Source organism: Drosophila virilis, chromosome 2 (genome assembly GCF_030788295.1).
Source record: "Drosophila virilis strain 15010-1051.87 chromosome 2, Dvir_AGI_RSII-ME, whole genome shotgun sequence".
NCBI classification, from domain to species: Eukaryota; Metazoa; Arthropoda; class Insecta; order Diptera; family Drosophilidae; genus Drosophila; species Drosophila virilis.
In genome coordinates, this window is record NC_091544.1 from 24,090,122 (window position 1) to 24,106,221 (window position 16,100).

Consider the following 16,100-nt stretch of genomic DNA (forward strand, 5'->3'; position numbering starts at 1 on the left):
CAAGCTTTTTGTGTTGAGGGTCCAATTATGTTGCAACAAGATCTACTTGGCTAACTACGAAGCGACATTACAATGAAGGCGATTGTGCATTGTGAATTATGAATGATGAATGGTGAGCAGAAGTCGTGCAATGAACCCGCTTTTGTATACCAGCTTAGAGTGAAATTTAAGATGAGCTGCATCCAATTGGCATAGGAATTGCCATTTGTGGAATAAGCCAAGTTTGCGTTGTTTATGGACAAAACTTCGTGGCTCGTCAGGGCAGCGCAATATTTTTCAAAAATTTATATAATGAACATAGTTGGGGGAGCAAACTAGAAGTCTCCACTATCAACCCTCAGCCCGAAGCGCTGTTCGCCTGGCGCTCGTCCTGACGTAACTGAAAATTGTGTGGCCTGGAGAGAGGCATGAACTTTAGGGAGCAATCGTAGGTTTTATCATAGGGGATTTATGTCATATGATGGCAGATTGCCAAGCTGCAGCTACAACTTACAGACGGGACAGATGTACACGAAGCCTTGGCTGCCAACATATCTCTCGGCGTATGCTGCTGTTTTTCATTTGTTTTATTTTCTCTTATTTTCTTGTATGTTTTTTACATTTCGTTCTCGTGTATACCGGATAGAAAAAGTTGAGCTAGTCATGAGCAAGATTGCACAGTGGATGAAAATTGGTCAAATAATTTTGAGCTTTGTAAGTAAAATAATTGGATACTTCCTATTAAAGTTATTTCAGAGTTAGCTATCCAAAGCATGGAGCAGCACCAAGAAAGAGTGCAGATGGTGCACTTGAATGCCATGAATGTATTTATGTATGTATGAATGTATTATGAATGTCAAGTTTAGTGCGTGAAAATTGTTGAAATATGCTGGCCGCTGTGTCTTTCGAACTAGATATGTTTTCCAACTTAATTGAATAAAGCAAAATAAGTATGAAGTGTAATGTATATCTTTATAAATTAAGGATTTATCTGACTGACTGGCAGGCTTTTAGAAAATGCGAACTTCAAGTAGAGGAAAACCATGAAGTCAAATAAAAGTGCTTTGCTTACAAGATCTTAAGGCCTGTGGTGCTTTGGTACCTGGGCAGCGATTTTCAATTTTTATCTTTGCTTATTACATTTATTATTATCAACGAACCAAAAAGCGATAAATAAAAAAAAATCAACAAATCGGATGGGAGTTAATAATTAAAGTTTTTCTTTTGTTTTGCCAACCATGCTGTCCTGTTTATTCATTAGGGATTCGGATTATAAAATGTTATTTTTTTTTTAGGATTGTAAGAAGTTATTTTTTTTACAAAAATCTGCTTTGCACTTTTTTGAAAAATTGATCCACCTGGGTGAACAATGGGTTATACCAGATATAGTGCTCGCTATGTGCAAATTGAAAGATTTGAAATTTTTTACCTACATATATATTATTATGTAAACAACTTTACTTAAACTTATATGAGTATCTACAAAACTAATTAAACTACTGCTAAGTCTATCACGTGAAGTGAATAAAAGATATTAACTTGAGCCGGGAAAGGCTGGGTCCCGCCAGCTAGTTTTAAGAACACCTTTAGGTGTTAAATAAATATATAGAAAATCATAGGGGTTGTACCTTTAATATTTAAAAAAAAATGGTACTAAAATTATTTTGCCGCATTTGTCCCACAGTAATAGGCACCGAGCAGCCAATTTGCTGTGGTCCATCAATATATACTGCATGTACACATCTACATCCACATCGGCATCCAGCTGGCTAACAATCTAAATGGCCAACCAGCCAGAGCCAACCAACTGCGCTATCGAGGGCGCCTGTTGTCGGGTGGTTTGCAGATTTGCTGCAGTCGTCTGGTGTTCTTTGAGAGCCGACCCGAGGCTCAGACGGTGAGAATGGGGCTAAGAGCGAGGAGCTTAAGTGGCTCCATGTACTTTGGAGTTCGACAGTCGCTGGCTGATGCTGAAAAAAATATGTGCATAAATTTAAAGAATCTCAATTTACTTGGTTCGTGTTCATTGGTGCGCTGATGCTTTGGCTTTGGGTCCACATACGCCTCCGACTGCGACTCCTGCTCCGTCCTGTGATTTGTGAGCTCAATTATTGGACTTTTTCTTGTCTTGCTGTTGCTGTTACTGTTGCCACTACCGTTGTTCTTCCCCTCGTTGCTGCGACTGTCGCTGTCGCCTCTCCACCAAGTTCTGTTTCTAGCGTCAAGCTTTGTTCCATCACCGGCGCGGTTGTTTTTTGTGGTTGTCACTTTGTTATTTATTCAGCGCCATGGCCCGCCCATTGACCGGGCTGTCAGTCGAGAGCATGACTGAGGCTGTGGCTGTGGCTGCGGCTGTGGCAATAGCTGTGCCTGGGTCTCGAGCTATTAATGAGTTCGTTCGCGTTCTCATTCGCGTACGGCTCCATCTCCGACTTCAAGTTGGCGGCCTTCCCATTTGGATGCTAATGAACGCTTGGCATCAATAAATTTAGTTTGCCGGGCTTTGCTTTTATCGCGCCACTTGCATAATTCACTCGCTGCAGGGCGGGAGACTGTTGGGCCTCTGACGACGACTGGGCACACTGATAGTCTTACGGGGGTATAGAGGTCAATGGAAATTTATGGGTCACATTGTTAACACAACGGATTACAAATTGTTTCAGTGCCTCACATCTGCGGAATGCTTTCCAAAAGGACACGAACTTTAAGCCCCTAATTGGTGTCCATAAATATTTCGCCCCCTTTGAGTTTGAGACTTATTGATGATATATCTAATGATAAGTTGTTTTCCTTACATGGTTATACATTATGCATATCCTGATGCTTACCGAAAAATAAATATAAATATATATGTACAGATTGACCTGACAGAATGATCTAAACACAGGTGATTCAAGCGGTATTGGGAAATTTCACCCTTAAGTTCAAAGGTGATCCTTCGCGCCCTAACTCTGTAAAAAATATATTTCTGTGAATATTCATTTGAAGCCCTTTTCGGTAAATGATTTTTTAGATTTTCAAGTTTCAAACGATCAGCTTAAACTTATTTTTACTACTTTGCCTAAAACCAAATAAACACGTGAGTCGCCGATTTTAGAAATTCCCCTCGTAATCGTGGTAAATAGGCGGCAAATGGTTGCATAAAACTAAATTGAACGAAAGATTATTTTTCACTTTTTCAGATTAAAATTGAACAAAATTTTTGTTCTGAATTCGATGGTCTTAAAATGTATTTTCTAATATCCATGTAAGAAACAAATTTTAACGTAAAGTTCAGGATCTTACGGGTAAATTTAATCAAGCCACATTGTGTGCTTAATTCCATTCTATGATTGATACATTTTGAGGGCAAAACATTTATACAATAACTTAATAATTAATAAAATATGTCAGGAGACTCCCAGTTGTTTATACTTCAAATAAGGACCTCGTAATCCCAACGATTGACGATCTTAATTCTAATCATTACAAGCTTCAACTGATAACGCTATATCAGTAAAGAGATCGGAAGCGGCACACTTTTAAAGGCATTCTTATGTTTAAGAAATAAAAAAATAAATATATATATATATGCTATATATATGCTAATACCAAATCACAGTTGATTAGATGACTTACTCGTTATTAACAATAATTTAATATTAAATGATTTCAATATTTGTAGATAGGAAATATTTTGGGATGGGAGATGATATTCTTTATCTGCCATGTCCGTATTAGTCGATCTCAAGATGGTAAGAGCTAGGAACTTAAAAATCGATATATGTTATCCTAAAGCACGCGTAGATCAAGTTTCTCCGAAATCAGTAGGTATCGATTTGCATATAAGCTTTTTAGAGCATCTATCAGACCTTTTAAAAGATAGAGAGCCTAATTGCCCACCTGTTTTGCATTCAAGTTAGATAAAGTGTTTTGTTTGTTTTAATTTTGCTATATTTATTAATTTTTTTGTTATTAATTTGTTGTTTTAGTGTTAGTGGTAGTAGTATCGCTTACGAATAGCCGTGCGTTTTGAACATCACGTTTCGTACCCCTGTCATCAATTATGATAATTATTCTGCTCGATGTCAGTGGCGCACAACTAGACGATTCTTAGTTGTCTAAAACAAATAATATTGTCACAGATAACCGAAAGAAGGCCCATTCTCGTTCCATTACTTTATCTTACATATTTGAAACCTAGCGGCGAAAATTTGAAACTTCACAGCGAGCTGTGAGTACCGGCATCCTTCTACCGCAATGGCAGCTCTGCCTGTGCGTCCAGAGTCTCATGAATTGTAGATAAAAATAGTCTATAAACTGCTGCATATATCGCCGCCAGATGTCGCTGGTGCGTCGTCGCTGACAGGGCAAGCTTATCTGGCTGTCGGCCATGTTGAATTTATCTGGCCGACGAATGTATCTGGCAGATACGCAGCGCTGTGCGTCCCTTTCCCGCACATGCGCTCGACTCGTTTCAGCTTCAGGCGTGGCAAAAACTCACCCGGTCAGCCAGTCTCCGCTGTCGCCGCGACGTCGGCAGCAGCAGCGCCGTCCACACACATACCAGTGCATACACAAATACAGACACACGCCGAAGCAAAACCAGCTCTCCCCGCCACAGTGGCCATTCCCTTCCCTTTGTTGCTCCCGTGGCCATTGACCAAAGCGCGTGACTACCATTATTTGTGTCTCTGTTACCATGGAAACTGTGCGCCATAGCCCTGGAGCGGGCCCGGACAGGCACCAGTTTCAATGCTCAATTCTCAATTGAGGCGAGTCTCGATTGTAAGATTGTAGCAAACTCTTTTGAACCCTAACAAATATCGATTTAATTCCTGATTCCTATATTATATTTAGTAGAATTTTAAAAATATTGAAGATATTGTTGTTCATATTTCAATTTAACTACTTATTGTATTTAATACTTTGACATCTGTGCGAAGCTATTTATTCCCCATTTCTCGTATCTTCGTATTTGGCTTACCTAAACAATTTGCCGCCGGCACTTCGACTTGCTGGGAACTCATTATTTAAGACGCGTTCCAATTTCATTTAAATACGTAAGGCGCCTTTTAATTTCTATCGTACCTAATTCTCGGACTTCATCAAAACGCCTTTAAATGAATGGACAATTAGTGACCGAATGCTAATTCCGACTTGCGGGTCTTTGGGTCTTTAGCCTCAAAGTGCGAACCAATTAATTGTGTTGAAGCGAGACGATTTCATTGAACTTGGATGTTTGACTAATTGAGGCGACAATTGCTTCAATTCATGAATAAATTGCCTTGACCTGGCCATGTTTTTATTTCTTGCAGTGGCCTACAAGAGGCTTCAAAATGTTCTAATTTTCTACAGCTTCAAGCATTTAAATTTGCAGAGCATAATGTACTTTTATATAGTTTAATATTTAATTTAATTTAATTTTTTGTATCAAATTTTATTGTCATAATATTTACCCTTTCCTCTGAAATTTGTGTTGTGGTGTGTATCCATCGCAGCCCAGATGGTAACATTAATTTTCAAGATATAAGAACCATCTATTGTCAAAGTATTTGAGATAAAACAAAACTCGGATTTGCATAAATCGAATGCAGAATATATTTTAATTCTGGCAATGCATAAAACTCGCTTTTTTATATGCATGACTATTTCCCATTTCTCAGCGATGGACGGATACAAACAAAAGCAAAAACAGAAAAGCGACAGAAGCTTTAGCTCGCAAAATAGTTAGTATAAAAATGAGTACTACCCGTACGAACCGCTGGTCATTTATGCAAATGCTGCGACTGCAAGTCCTGTGGGCCAAGATTAATATTTTAGTCACGTTAATTCATTTCACGTTTAATTCAGAAATAAAGTTCTTAACTTATTTTGTGCTCATGATGCACGCAAATATATGGGAAGGCCGGCGACATCCGACGAAGCCAGCAACTGGCTCAGGTATGTCGCATACAGGTGAGTCCATTAGGCGTTCGATTTATACTGATACCCTCGACAGCCTAACGAAATGCAGGCTTGTTTATGAACGCTCTATGGCGGTCTCGGTTGCCCCAATGGAGTTGGCATACGGGAATGGCATATCCCCAGCCATGAAAACTAGCTCCGGCACAGCTTTTACTAGGTGGACAAACTGTGCCTGAGATTTACGGCTTGATGAATTAAAGTTTTGCTCTCGTCGGTTGCCTGCTGCGGAGCAATACGAAGCTCCAGCGGCGGAAGCAATTAAGCGAGTGACGGCGTCGAGATTTGGCTAAAGTTTTGTCTGGCGAGTTCGGCGCAATGTGTTCCAAACATGAGGCACAAAAATAATTACGAGAAGGTGGCGAATTTCATTAGACGTCCAGCCAAAGAAATTGACGGGATGTGACTGACTACGAGAAAAATCTGTTGAGGCTATAAAAACTTTACCAAAATATTTGCTAACACTTTTGGTGCCCAAATTAAAAAACAAGAAAGAATGGCAACCTATGCCACGCCGATGAATGAATACCCTTCCATTCACATGGATATTTATACCTCACTTTACTTTCAAATAAAGTTATTTTGTGTATATATATGATGCAATTAATACATCTTGCCGGCTCCGATATATGTACACCTTACAGAGATTAGAAAAACACGTACATTTTTATGAAGATAGCTTTAAAGCTCTTGCTAAGAGGCTTGTTTGCATAGAAACAGACAGACGGAAAAATGAACATAGTCAGCTGTTGATATTAATCAATAGCTTATAATTTACTTGATCAGAAATTTCTCCTTCTATGTGTAACGAATTTCGTAACAAAATACCCTAAGCAAAGATATCAAAAGTCAGGGAAGAAAAGAGACTAGTGACAACCCAGCTCAAGGTCTACCACTTAGTGGCTGCGTCCTATAGACATGCCTCGTTTTTACCGTTTCCATGCCATTACCCGGTTCAGGCGTAAGCCCAAATAACATTTTGGTCTCTGTCGCTGCGACAATCATCAAAATATGAAAGCAGAAAAACAACGCCAAAGCCAAGTAGATTCGTTTTTATTATTTATGTTAGCTTGCTGCTTTTTGTTTTGTTTGTTTCCATATCGTGTGTACATCTAGGTGTGTTTCCCCGAACTAGTGTGCCATAGGCCGTCTGCTGTGCTTTGAATACTGGGTGCTCTGTACTGAAGCCCCATGCTACGATTGAAGCGCCTTCCATGCCCGAAGCAAGTCAACAATGAGGGATTTGTTATTCTTAGAGTTAGCCACGTATCCATAGTTGTGAAACAGCTAGTTTGTCTATGCACGAAAATGTTAAAGGGTGTCTTAGAAGATATCTTACACCACTGCAGTAACGTATTCTCGGAAATATTTGCTAAAATATTTAATTATTTCGCAACTCCCTGGCTGATACTACAGATTATAGAATTATTGAAAATCTCCTCTGAGAATAATTGGTATAAGGTACTAGCTTATTCAGGTTAATACATAATACATTTTTATGAATTATACCTATATATATATGGATATAGTATAAATAACTAAAGAAGATTTTATATAAATAAAGAGAAATGCCTTTTCTTAATCAGAAAATACAATCGTTCTATTTTATCATCATATAAAAATATGTCTCTCCTCAGTTTTGAAAATTCCTTCTGTTGATAATTATAAGTCCCCAAATTCGGAATGTGGCTTCTCATATAGTATACACATATGAAGTATATTTAAAGATATTAAGATACCGTCTGTGTGTCCGTCTGTCCGTCCGTCCTTCTGTCCGCCTGTCCATCCGTATGTATGAACGCAAGGATCTCAGAACCTGTAAGAGCTAGAGAATAGATACTGGAATTTGGAATGAAGGTCCTCCTGCTTCGATGTAATAGATTAAAATTTCATGACGATCAGCATTTCAGTATACATCTGCACACATCTACACACATTCATGGGCGTTTTTTTAACTTCTATCAACACTATTGCAATTGGAATTGTATTGTATTCTGTGCTACGTGTATTTGTTGCTATTTTAATTAGTTTTTTCTCTTCGTAAAATAATTGAAGGTAGAGACAGTAGAAAGTAATGTAGTATTTTACGATATCGAGTGTTATTGGGAAAACTGTTTTTATTAAATTTATTTTTACTTCTGCTAAGGTAAACTAATTCGTAGCATGAGCTGCATTTGGGGTTGGCAAAATAGGGTTCAGGGTATCTCCTAGTCGGGAACACCCAACTGGAACCACTAGTTATTTTATTGAATGCTGTTTTGTGTGGATGTGAAGCTATTTAAATTCGTTTTTTGTCGCGAGAATCAAATGTTAGTATGGCTGTAAGCTATCGAGTGATGGAAAGTAACCTTGATCGACTGCGGCGCAAGCTGGAATCCAGGAGAACTTAAAAATAATTTTATATATTATAATTTTTAATAAAGCTAGTTGTATCCCTCTACGCGTTTAATAGGTTAGAAAGTTATATAATATTTTGTGACAGATATACTTTTTAAAATTAAATCAATTAAATAGGAGTTACCGCGAAACATCAGTTAATAAGTGCTATGGTCAGGTTTGTTTCAAGTCATCGATAGAATGTTCAGTATCTCCTCGTCGCGCACTTCCGACTTACTTATTTTATTTTTTATTTCTGTGAGCGTATTTTGCTTAGAACCATAAGCAAGAAGAAAAGTAAAGTGGAATGGGGGGTGTCTTCCGCATCGTTACTTTGTGAAAAAATAAACGAAAAGTGGTCAGAGGACTTTGGTCCATTGTCCCATCACTATTGCCGGATCAGTGCAACTGCTGTGCAAATAATGGGAAAGAAAGCGCTTTGGCTCTGTTCAGACAGGAGGCATGAGTTCTTCCCTCAACCCATTAGGTGGACACCGACACAGACACCTACGCTGTTTGCCAAGTCCATTGGGAGCGGAGAGTCAACAGCCGGCAGCCAATTCGCCGAGTGACTGCCACTTGAAACTGATTTACTTTTGGCAACTTATGGCCCCTGACTGGCAAGCGTTATGAGCAGCATTCCCCACCGTCTCCAGTTCTGCCTCGAAATGCCGCAACCGTCGACATCGACACGTTTACAGCTAGGAGAAGTTTTCTCATTTTGGCAAGATGCTCGCTCGTAACGAAAATTGTCGACTTCGCCAAGCGCCGCTGGGACACAACAAAAACAAATTCCACAGCAAATGCGACGAGAAAATTGGAACCGCATGCACTGGTGACATTTCTCATAAAAGGTTTTGCTGTTTGTTGTTCCCATCAAGCATCCTTATCAGCAGACGAAAGCCATCCTAATAATAGATCCAGAGAGAGGTGGGAAAAGCAACATTAGATAGAACCGTATCCAGAACAGAGCCAGCGATTGTTATATTCCTACCATAAGCAGGTGTCAATGCACTTAGATACAGATCCAAAGAGATCTGTGCATTCTATACAATAATCTACATAGCTAAGTTAATAAATAGCTCTCAAAATCCCTTAGCTACAGTTTTTAACATTTTAGATAAGATTGTACTGGTAATCATCAATACTTGCTTGTCATATTCGTACTCTGTGCTCTAGTCGGGAGGGCCTGATTAGAAGATACCCAGCTTTCAGCAGACGTAACAAACTTTCTTTATACAATGAAGTTAACAAGCATGCATTTACTAAAGGAAATGCACTTTTCAAGGGTAAAATAAGTACCAACTAATACATCGTCGTTTTAAAGCTACTGCGAGTTTATTTAATATTCGTTTGTATAAATATATTTAAGACCTGCCCTATCCTATCCTTGCTTTGCGAGCTAATTACGTTTCCAGCCATTATTTACACTTTCCAAAAGTTAATTGTAAGAGTTTGCTGTCTTTGCTACATTGCTGCAAGAAAATATGAGTTAATGGGCGTGGGTCTGGTAATATTTATGAGTTCCAAGTCGTTGCAAAAACAGCAGACCTTGAAAGCAAATTAGGCACAACCTGCGCGCAATTATCGTTAGTTTTCCGCGTTGTATTGCAAAGGGTTGAGCCAAAAACTCAAAGCCTAAGGGCGAATCCAGGCAGCGTAGCCTTAAGGAAGGCTTAATGTTGCTGGGGTTATTGTTAGTGATGAGCTCAATGTCAATGCAGCGTCTGTTTAACTGAGTATCATAAAAAAATAAAATGAGAACAACACCAGAGAAAGCATAAAAAACCATAAGGGCCAAAAACAACAACGCTAAGAGACAAACAAAGGGCTCAAAAGAGACGGCATCGAGTGAAAGTGAAAAGCGGCCAAGGGCAGGGATAGGAAGGGTTGTTGCTGTTTGCTCTTTAAGAATAACTGCTAAGATACCTTGGCAAAGGCCGTCATACATACATATGTGACCATTTGGGACGGACTGGTACCAGTTTGAATCTACACATTATGGCCACACAGTGGGCCCATTGACTATTTGCGGCTAGCGGCCGATCACCGAAGTGAGCCTACGTTCTCCGTATGAATCTGCTTGGTCTGCTCTTTACAGTGCCGCTTCCCCGTTCAAAATTTTACGGTCTACGAGAATTGGTTGTAAAAAGTAAGAGCTATTAAAAATTTTACGGCTTCTCAAGGTCGTCTGCGTGAATTTTATTTCACTTTTATAGCACAGTCGTCACCAAGACATTGCGACGGCTGTCAACATTCGCTGGCAGGTTTCCGCAGACAACGACTGACCCAATTTGTTTAAGTTATACTTTAAGCACTTGAATAATTTGATGTATGGTCCATTGTGTGTTTTACGCTTACAGCATAGAGGGTGTAGAGGGTGTAAGTTTAATCAAATATCATTAGAACTATTTTTTGTCATTTACTTGATCATTTTTTATATTTATTAAGGATGCGTCATCCAGAGTGGCTTAAGACTGTGAACTCGCTAACTTTAAATATCTAAATGCTACTTATATAAAACTGTTGTCCCCTAAACCGTCAGAGCTTCGATGCTCAATTGGATAGTCAATGTTTGTGTGAAAAACAACAATACAGCCATTTGATGGTATGCAAAGGTGACTAATAACTGTCTATGTGTCTGATCGTCGGACTAACAAGCAAAAGGTCACCAGCTCAATAACCATATTCATGTTATATTTTTGTTTATTCGATTTGCTTTTGCAAATAATAAGCAACAAATACATTTAAGGTAAAGGTGCTCTACCCACGCGTATCCGACTGGAAGATACCCTTAACCCAGTGAGAAGCTGCTGTGGGGAACATTCACAAACATACAAAGCACGCGCGCCGCTTTATGCACAGTTTGCGCCGTACTATGGAAAATGTACTCTTTAATATATTTGCAGTCCGATATTTAAGAAATTTAGAAAGCATAAACATCACTCATCACTCACTTATGAAGCTAGATATGCCTCTCTCTGTCTGTTACCTGAAATTGAACAAATATTTTCAGAGTATTAAAAGATAAATTATTGTCAAATAATTTTTTAGCACTGTATTTGAAAGCTTACCTCACAAAGATATATATTTACAAATCCTAAAATATGAATCAAATTAATAACATATCTCTGTACATATGAAAATAATAAAAGAGGGCATGCTTTTCATATTCTTCGCATAGTTTTCGCCTTGCTCTCTCTAGAAGCAAAACCATGTCCGAGGTTGTCTGAACTGGAGTCTTCCAATCGTGCTTTTATAAACTACAAAGGTCCACTTAGCTTATTTGCCAATTTTCGGCACGCTCGGACTCCCATTGAAAAAAAACGGAGAAAAAATGTAAGAACTACGACAAAAGTGCTCAGTAGCAGGAGCCGAAACTAAATCCAATAGCTATATGCTGAAACATTCATGAGCGCAAATTGAACACGTTCCCGCGTCGCCAGTCGAGCTGTTTTCCGTGCGGCTGCAGTCTCAGCTCGATTGAGTCGAATTACGTTCAATTGAGCTTAGTTTCGCTTGGGGTTGGGGCATTGGTGCGTCGCGTAGCGGGCTGCAGTTAAGGTCTGCTTCTTCGGACCTGCCAAGGCAACGTACTCGACAAGGGCTTCAGCCACGTATCTCACACTGCATGTAAAAAATTATTTACACCTTCTGCTCTGAACGAATCGAGACCAGCTAAAGCATTGTGATTGCAAGGATTTTAGTTTTTAGACGTTTTGTTTATTTTTCCCAAAACCAAATATCCCAGTTTTCGTCAAGAGCGCCGACTAGGAGATTCCCTGCACATAGCTCCATGTTACCGTAACATACATTCGAATTTACTCTAAAGTACATGTTCCACACATACCTTCCCACATACTTTCCTTTAGCACTACTCCATAGAACATAGTCTTATAATTTTTAAGGCTTATTTTCATATATTCCAAAGCTTAAAGCGTTCTATTGCTGGCATGATCAATGGGGAACATCTATATATTCGACAAATGACAACGACGAAATTTGGAATGATATTCCGCAATCCGTTTTTATTCCGTGTTTCATATACGGGAACCTACATGATCTCTTTATGAAGATCTATAGATCTTATAATTTCGAAAAAGAGGAGCTATAGCTAACAGATTTGACAACTCTCGATCTGCACGTGCGACAGATTGTGTATGTGCGATCGGTTGGGGCTTCCTTTCACACGTTACGTACATAAACATGAAATCAATATACCCCAATTTAAGCAATTTGGAAGTTAAAGGGTATACAAATAATAAAATATGTGAAATAGCTAGAGCAAAGCAACGGGGAAACGAAAAGTAACAAATTCCTCGGCCAATCCTACGTATTGAAGAATGAACATTTTTTGAGAGATGTGGTAAGGGTTAGCATATTTAAGTGGGTGTAGGGCCAAGCATGCGTCTGGATTTTCTCTAGTTGTGCATTTTGAAATTGTAGTTTTCGCATTTTCTTGCATTGGAAGCCATTCAGAATAATTGAATCGAAAAATTGCTTCGGACCATAAAAATAAATCGCAGCTCAACTTGAAACTGGATACCCAAACTATTATAGAACTTTAAAACCAAATTTTATTCCAAGGGCTCAAAGCTTACATAAAACAAAATAATATATGAATGCCTTTTTAACAAATTACCTAATTTCATTACACTTACATTTCTATTTGTTTCTTAATTAAGAAATTAAGAAATTTCCAGCATTCAAATTCAATTATTATTAGTTCGAAACTTTTAGTATTTATAGCGTAAAAAAAGCCATTTAATATTTTAAAAAGAACAACCAATACACTTTTTAAAAGTATTGGAATTTGAAGCGTTGCGAAAGATTTTAATTAAATGAATTGGATATTTATTATTTAGAAAAAATAACCTTAGCAAGGTTATAACAATTTCATTGGAACTCATTTAGCTATATATGATTCCAGTCTCGCGAACATCTATATTTTTTTAGTGCATGCATAAATACTATATTTAAGCACCATGCTATAATTCTCTGGTAAAAGAAAAGACAACCCCAAATAGCACAGTTTTCAAGAGAAACATGACGCACATACTGCAAAAGAGAGAGTTCTCTTTCTCTTTTGGTCATAATATACTTGCGATACAGGCACAGGGTGACTCGGGTGAAACAGCTGTTTATAATCTGTTCGATATTTGTGTTAATATTGTTTAATCCATCTACATCTACATCGTCCAGGAGGCACGGCCTAACAATTTGGTTTATTCATCAGACTCATATACACGAGCATAAGGTTTAGTGGGGCAAAAAATATTGAGTTAAGTAGTACTGACCATAGAATAGACATGTGGTCGAACGGCCGGAACGACATTTATTATTATTATTTATTTTTATATTTTTAAAAAGTATAAAATAATCTCTTTAATGGCATCAACTCTAATTTCCTTTTAAGTAGCGTATTCAGTTGAGCCCGACTGAAGTATTCTTATTTGCTGTACACCTTATTAACGCAAAAGAGGGCCGTCTTCGATCGTATAAAGTTATATGTATATACTTTATATATATTTCTTTATAATTATCAAAATGATTATCTCATTGTCAAAACATTTTGCAAGACATCTTATAGAAACTTGGCTCCTACAAGAAAAAACGTTCGAGAATAAAGCGTAAATAAGTTGCACTTCTTCCATAAGTCTAGAAGGGTACTTAATCTTTGGCTTGCCATTGATTCAATTTTCATTTTGTTTGTCCACTCAACCGAGTTATATGTGTGGGTGACATCTAACGAAATATGTTTCGATTCAGGTTTGACTAAGCTAAAAAAAAAACTCGATAAGAAATTTGCATTTGGCTCGGTAATTGGTATTCTGTGGGCAACTCATTTGCCAAACACTCGCACAAGCGAAAGCAAAATGTTGACAAGCAATAAATTTGGCAACCGATGAGTTTATTAGCCGCCGAGCAATGGCCCCCCGCATCTTCCATTGCCGTTCTGTATTGGATTGGCTCATAAATAAGCAGCGCATCGGAATATTCTCTTGCTAGCCGGCAACAAGCACTTAAATCCCCATCTCGCCATCGGCTGGATGCGTCCTCATTCCCGTTTATCGATGCTGATGATGACGATAATATGCTACTCAGGGCTCGGTGTTGATGCCAAAGCGATTATTACTGAACGGCAAATTTTGTATGCAGCCGATATGCTGCCGTCTTAGCGGGAGCTTGGGATTTCGTTGGGGAAAAACTAATGGAACACTCTGGCGATGTCACGAGCGCGAGTTATGGTTTAGTGCACTTTTTTAGCCCTGTACTCTGCTCTCGTTCGCCCAACGTCGTCGCCCCTTCGCTGTTCTTGTGCTACAACTCAAGCTGCTTGCCCCTCTAAATGCAAATTTTGTGTAATGAGCTTCGTAGTCTAGAGTTGGGCGCTTTCATATTAGACAAAAACCGCGCTCCCCATGCCTTGCCGGTGATGGCCCTGTTGCTGCCGATGCGCTTCATAAGCTTTGTGCAGAAATTTGAATATTGTTTGGCTGCCATGTATTTGGGTACCGTCCGCCTACATAGCAACCACCCAAACTCATTTGGAAATCATAGCCATTTACATGCCCACGTACACTCTACTCTGTGTACTCGGTGTATGTGTGCTTATGTATGGGTGAGCTACGTTTATTGGTGGTGGAAACCGTTGCAACCACCACTCCGACTTGAACTACAACTCCTGCTCGTAGCCAGGAGTACACGTTGCCGTCGTCATTATTTGCACTTTGCCCTGCATCCGATTAGACGGAGCCAAACTCTTTCCCAGCTAAGAGAACTCCCCGGCCCCAGCGGAGCGTCGTGTTGCGCCATTTGTTCAAATTTGAAGCGCTGCCTGCGGAGCTCAGTCTGAGCTGTGCTGTGCGTCTGTTATTAATTTTCCCACAGCTCCATCAGAATATCCTCTCGTACCCCTCTGTCGCAACCTTCATCCTGCATCTGCAAGCTCCAAGCTCCGTTTAGTTCGGGGCCGTTTAGCGCCAATTGCGTCTTTGGGTTTTGTCTTTGTTGTTGGTTTTGGTTTGGGTTGCGTTTCGTTAATTAACTGAAATGCTCTCGACGAGCTTTGCACGTTACAACAATGAATTATTTATATAAAATTTGTCTGGCTTTTTCTTGTATTTTGTTTCTTTTTTTTCTCTAGTTCCTTCTTTGCCTGACTCTCTCTCTCTCTCTCTCTCTTTTCATTGCATCTTTGTTGCTGTTGCTTGAATTTGGCTCATTTCGTATGTCTGCCTGGTCGCAAATTTGTTGCCATTTTTACTCGACTCATTCACATGTCTGATTTTCATTGTCATTGTAGTTTTTATCTTTCTCGGTCTGGTCAGAAGGTGAAATTTAGTCCATTATTTTTAAACATTATTGAAGCCCAACCAACAGGGATTGGGCAGAAACAGCAAAATATACTAAACTGAAATTACGTTCAATGATCTGTGAACTCGCTTCAGACAAAGCTCAACATTTGAGCCCTAATTGGGCTCGAATTACAAATTGCAATTGCAATCGTTGCTATTGATAAATCAATCAGCCTTAATAATAATGTTAGTCGTATCACTATAATGCTTCTACTAATCAGTTATAGATTTGAAAAGAATATCTTCGGATCATACAAGGCTAATAATAATTTTAATTGTGAGCTTTGACGTAACAAACAAGTTTTGAAATTTTAATATATAAGTAACAGGTAAATCAAAATTGAGAATGTCAAAAGTTAAAATTTTAAGCATTTTAACGAATGTTTGTATATTAGAAAGAAGCTAAAAAAGAGTTGATTACAAAAAAAACTAATTTGGGTGAAT

The 16,100-nt window shown here is 38.8% G+C and overlaps 1 protein-coding gene and 1 long non-coding RNA gene across 10 annotated transcripts in view; one reads left to right on the top strand and one right to left on the bottom strand.

The window, feature by feature from the left end:
* Positions 1-16,100, top strand: part of LOC26531591 (uncharacterized) — a 116,658-nt gene that overhangs the window by 46,062 nt on the left and 54,496 nt on the right. The window lies entirely within an intron of this gene.
* Positions 1,596-2,889, bottom strand: LOC116652384 (uncharacterized). Of its 2 annotated transcripts, XR_011416131.1 has the most exons (3): positions 2,808-2,889; positions 2,651-2,750; positions 1,596-2,569 (listed from the first exon to the last, which is right to left on the bottom strand). It is a non-coding gene; the product is annotated as an uncharacterized lncRNA (long non-coding RNA). The 2 variants fall into 2 exon arrangements; XR_004305399.2 differs by having other exon boundaries at positions 1,596-2,750.